Below are 6,150 nucleotides of genomic sequence, written 5' to 3'. Positions count from 1 at the left end.
ATTATATTTATTTGAAAACCTATTAAATGTGTATTATTTGAAATATTATTTGTATTGGTATATATTTAACTAATTTATAACCCAATGTAATTTTTTTATGCGTGCCTTATTTAAAAGAGCAGACCAATTAATTACTTGTGAAGCAATCGTCTTGAAGGCGCCAGAAAGTTTTCTTGGATGATATTTCTTTGTAAATGTTGAGTATTAGTATTGAATTAACACTTATTAATATTCAATACGTAGCCTCAGGTACAATCTAGAAAGAAAACTGATTAAAGGCAATAGTAGTCTCAACAAATAATTGTAAAATAATATTACGAATATTTGTTCTTAGAATTTATTTCATATTTGGTGGTACAACTGTTTATTATTCCTTATGTTCAGCTATGAATATTACATACTTAGTAAGAATAAAATTATGTAAAACCATTGAAGCGGCAAGAAAATTAAAACATTGACAGGATACCGTCAATCATCGAAAACGAAGAGTCTATATCACGCATAATATATACAAATAAATAAAATTGAAGTTTGCGGATCCGCGAAAGGGGATCATTGTCATCTCAAGAGACACTCATGCGGTACTAGATGGAGATCTTGACCTTGTAGACGCAATACTTGTTGGTTCGCCGTGAAATGGATTGCCTTGCATCGAAATCGCGTCATCATCAGCCTCAATTTAAGCATTGGATTCATAGTCTTCAACCTGTCAAACGGTCCTCGTCCGACATATCTTGCTCAAGACGTCTTGCAATATTAATATTTTTGTCATTTTTATTAATTTTGACTCAAAAACAAAATAAAAGTATTATTATAGTATAAGTGACGTCAAAATTTAAACTTTTATAATTTATATGAAAAAATCGTATCTTTAACGTGGCACATGAATCACTATTGCATTTATTACATTTCAGTTGGTTTTTTCATCATTAAACTTAGCACAAGGATGACAAGGGCTTGTGAAACTACTAGTAATTGTTTTCTAAAGTTTGACGTCGTCTTTTTAGGGCTCAGGGCAGAGTTGGGATTTCACTTTTGCCTCTAGATACTCTGAAAAAACTTGCTTTATCAAAACTATTTTCCTAGGGTTAATTCATCATCACTTTCATGAAATAGAAATCTTCGTCGCCATTTAGGGTCACTGATAATTCTTAAATTCTATCAATTTTCATTTAAGTGGCGGCTTATCATGTTGTTTACTATGAAGGTTATTAAGTATAAAAAAAGCATTGTAATAATAGACTCACCAAACTGTACTACACTTGAAGTCACGTGGAGTCCAATGGGCCCTCCGTGTCGAGAATAGTCAACATCATGGCTAGCGAAACACTCAAGATAGAAGGGGATAAAAGGTAGGAAGTAGTAAAACAAGAGGCGCGAGTAATATTTCCTGAAATATGACAAAAATATAGTCGCGCCCATTGGATCCTGAAGGTAAAAAAGTTATAAATAAGGAGTATTTAGTTAAGTACTAAATAATTAATAAGAAAAGGTAAAATTACGATAAATAAGGTCACTGATTTCTAGTATAGCCCAGGATCCAGGATGAATGTAAAAATAATGTTTGATAATATCACGTGTTGTTATTTTATTATTTACTCATGCTCGACAGTGAAGGAAGACATTGAGAGGAAACTGCATTTGTCGAATGTAATGCCACATAGGAGCAGCGTGGTGAGGGCAAGCAGGTTCTAAATCTGTTCTTAATTGGAGGGGAGGCCTTAGCTCAGCTGTTTGACATTTACAAGTTTTTAATAGATAAAAATTCCATATATCGTGTTGATTATCAATAAAATTAATTTAAATATGAAACTGTTATGTATATTCATTACTGTTCAGCTTTATTGTGAAACCGAGTTCATGAATAAATGAATTTAATTGAATAAATTTCGTGTTTATTTGACCTCGTCCGTTACTCTTTGAAGAGATGCTTACCACATTTATATATAGTATTATTATTAATTAAATTACATGAAAAAGTTTGCACTCTAAGCCAAAGTTATAGAACCAGTAGATGATTAATTGATTCTTTGTTTAAATAAATCAACTTTGAATCTCAATGAAAGTATGAAATTAATAATGATAACGTTATATCGTATCGGACTGCCTATTCTATAAATATTAAGCCTTGACGCCTGCAGATCACGTCTATCGAAGTTATAGATTCAAAAAGCGGTATCGATACCAAAAACTTATTGAAATTTGTGACAAAAAACATCTAGATAACTCCTTGGTAAAAGAAGTTCACGTAATCCGAGTTTATCACACTCGTACCAAACTCTACTATCTCGGACAGATGAAAATTCGTGGGTTTGGAATCGGTTGTGTCAGTTTGACGTCCCATTAGACTGTCGGTGATAGTGTAGGGAGAATACGATGAATGAGATAAACAGAAATTCCATATATGTCTACGGTTGTTGTCAATATAATATATTCCGAGCAGCTAGCTAGCTATATTAGACGACGGAGGAAAGTTGTGAAATGGATGAAGCAAATTTTCAAATGTAAATTTATATTTACTTGGTGGTAAAGCTTCGTTAGCCCACTTTTGTAGGTACCAGTCATCAGATATTTTACCGCAAAACAGTAATATTTTATATTGTTGTGTTCCGTTTTGAAAAGTGAGTGAGTGTGTAACTACAGACAATAGATATTATTACATCTTAGTTCCCAAGATTGGTTGCGCATTTGCGATGTAATTAATGGTATTTTTTTTCTTACAGTGCCTACGGGCGTTGGCTATTTGCCAGTCCGCCGATATAGGTATATCATTAAAAAAAAACAATATGAATAAAAACTTTTCAACAATTATAAGTCACTATAAAAGTAATTCTTTATATCTGCGTAAAACTTCAGATGAAACAAAAGAATAGCAATTGCTATAACAAATATATTTCAATGTTATGAAATAAAAGCATTTTAATAAATGTGTGAGGTATTCACTTAAAGCCAAACCCAGTTTTTTTTCATTCGTCGGAAGTAGGCTAATTGGCAATAAATGGTCCACCTGATAGTAAGCTGTCACCACCACTCATAAAGATTGACATTAATAGACATAGAATATTCCTTGCTTCGGTATTGCGTCAAGATTTGGGATTTAAGATACCCCACTTAAAACTGTAACTATTCTGTCTTGATCCAGTAAAGACTTGGGATCTAAGATGGAAGGTATCCTTAATTCCAAGCATGACTTCTTCTTTTCTCAGTCTCAGTCAGTAAAAATCACTTCGATCGTGATAAGCGTAAGACAATGGTAGAATTTAATTGCAATTTGTATGTCACTTTTATGTGAAACATTTCGGACGCAAAAAGGTTTTACTGCTATCACACAAACAAAGCTGACGACTTGTTCTTTTTTTAATCACAGCTTGATTCTTTATTCGAATATTTTTATTCGAATAAAGAAACTAAAACCTCAGCTTAAATTTTCCAAACATTTCTCGTTAACTGTTTGGTATTTTAAAAACGCCTTTAAATTCCAAAGATAAGACGTATAATGGCGGTTAATTGGTTCAATTGCTGTGTGTATTGCATTAAGTGTATTTTATGCATTTCTTGGTTTGTTTACACTTGCATGCTAAAATATATTCGTATTGAACCTCTCCTACGACTTGTCATTAAAATGTAACTTAACGATCTCAATTGAATAATAATATACATAATTTAAACACCAGAGGCTTCTAGAAGGAGTATGTAAATGATTTATTTAGACCATTTTTTTGCATTACATTGTCATATAATCATTGTCATCATATTATAAAAATAAAGCTCATGAATATTCCAGGGTGCTTGCTCGCTCCTTGCTTCCAATGGACTAATTTTATTTATTTTGCTTTGACTAAGACACACACGCACATAAATCGACCTGATGGTGATTGGTCACCACTGCCCATAGACATTGGTAGAGTAAGAAATATTATATGCTTTCATAAGTGATTCAGAATATTTGTTGATCCAAAATAACAGTTTCAACAATTATATTATTTATCAAAAATAAGATTTTAGAGCTCTCTAATTGTATTTTTTATTATAATTCTGGCAAATTAAGTTGGTCACTTCAAATGGAATTCAAGCTTGCGTGGCTTTTATTTTCAAATATAAAATTATACTAGATTAAACTGCAAATTATTTGAAATTAATTAAACAAAGTACCTTGCCGTCCTTAGCTCAATAGTTATTCAACTAAATACAACATTTTAAATAAAATTATTTAGTTATTTACCTTATATAAAAATATATAATAAGTGCGCAACTCGGTATGCGTTACAGAAGTAATTTTTCTTTGGGAATGGTGGACGTATATTACTCACCGTGAAGTTATTATACCTATATGTTTAATGAAGTTAAAAATGTAAATTTTTGCTTCGAAAATTTTGTTTCGAGTAAACAGGCCCGCAATAATCATTTCGTGGCCCTTAGGCAAGGCACGTCTCGGGCCCCTTTACCCTTTCTAACTTGTTAAATGATATATTCTACCACAATGTAATGTTATAACATATATATTTATAATTCTAATCACGATTACATTTCGAAGGTACGTCATAACTTGAATTATGTACTAGAAATATGTTTCTATTTATGAACGACGAACTTACCACGGGGTCCTTAGGCATTGGTCTACTTACTACTATACTATTAGATAATCTGGCCCTGAGAATAAATCAAACTTTTTTTTTGTATTAGAAATTTCTAAAAAAATTATAACAAAATAATTATTATCATTCACGAAACTGATTTCATTATTTAAAACTAGCCATGTACCCGTTGGGGTATTCCATCGACATCGACAAACATTAGATAGGTAGATATTAGAGTTTTTTGATAACCCCATGCCCTCACTTTACTTTGGCCGAAGCTCACTTAATATGTAACCCTACTTTTAAATTGACGCAGGACTCAACATTAATTTTCTTTAATGTGGTGATCTTCGCAACAAATGTTTTAAATCCCTAATTTAACACTCTCAAGTGGTAAATTTTCAAAAACACTGTGACAGCTGAAAACAGAAGCCAAAACTCCGATTTATAAACTTCTAACTTTCTTAATGACGAACTCGAATACAAACTTTCATCCCCTCTTTAGAAGAGAAATTAAAAAAATACTCTATTATCCGTAAGGAATTTGTGCGCAAAATGTCATCCTGTTTAACCCAGTGGTTTAGGGAGTCATTTAAACGCAAGTCAGTTGTTTTAAAATCTTATCTGTAATGATTAAAATATTATTTATTAACAATAAAGTTAAGTTAATAGAATTTGTTTAACTGTTGAATTTTACATATATAAATAATCATCATGTCGAAACTTACATACATAAGATGTATTCAATACACTCATATCAAATTCATTCGTCCAAGTCAGCTATTTAAATACAAAACAAAGCATTTTTAGGTTAATAAGCGATAAATAACTTAATATGGTCATTGATAATTCGATTTCAATAACGAGAGCATCATGACGTCAAACGATTCGTAATAACTTAAATACATAATGAATATTAACTGATATTTGTATTTTAAATATGATAAGCCAACGGTATATTAGAAATGATTATTTATTTATATTAATTAAAAAATATATAAACAAAAAGGAGGGCTCGTCCGGGATTTGAACCCGGGACCTCTCGCACCCAAAGCGAGAATCATACCCCTAGACCAACGAGCCACTTGACGTATCAGGTGAAAGTATGATTTTGCTTCTGAATAAATTGATGCGTATCACGTCGTTGATAAATCTTTGCATACGAATGTAATATTTATTTCAATGGATTAAGTATCAAATTAGAATAACACTGTTTCCACTTTAAACAATAAAATATGAACAAATGTTTCATTATTTGATTTATTAACTTATAATTTTATTGATTTAATGTGGTTTATTTTTTTATTAATACGGTAAAGTCTAGCCAACGGCAACACGGTAGGTAGGTTCGTCTATTGATACTAGAAATAGAAAGGTTAATAACCAGTTATTACGTCATCAGTCTGACAACCTGAATTGTATGATGTTTTGTTTCTGGTTTATATACCTACAATGCTCGTTCGCTTTTTATAACAATATTAAACATTGTTTTAGTATAATAAGTAAAGGCTTGACCTATTCATATTTAGGGTGTGATTATTTTAACTGTGTCGTTTTATTAATATTTGACTAA

At 31.3% G+C, this 6,150-nt stretch overlaps 1 non-coding gene across 1 annotated transcript; it reads right to left on the bottom strand.

Moving 5' to 3' along the window:
* Positions 1-5,588: 5,588 nt before the first annotated feature.
* On the bottom strand, positions 5,589-5,660 carry Trnap-ugg. Its single transcript has one exon. It is a non-coding gene; the product is annotated as a tRNA-Pro (tRNA).
* Positions 5,661-6,150: the final 490 nt, after the last annotated feature.

This window comes from Vanessa atalanta, chromosome 9, assembly GCF_905147765.1.
Source record: "Vanessa atalanta chromosome 9, ilVanAtal1.2, whole genome shotgun sequence".
In the NCBI taxonomy this organism is placed as follows: domain Eukaryota; kingdom Metazoa; phylum Arthropoda; class Insecta; order Lepidoptera; family Nymphalidae; genus Vanessa; species Vanessa atalanta.
The sequence above is the reverse complement of the archived record's forward strand: the minus strand, read 5'-3'. Positions and strand labels throughout refer to the sequence as shown.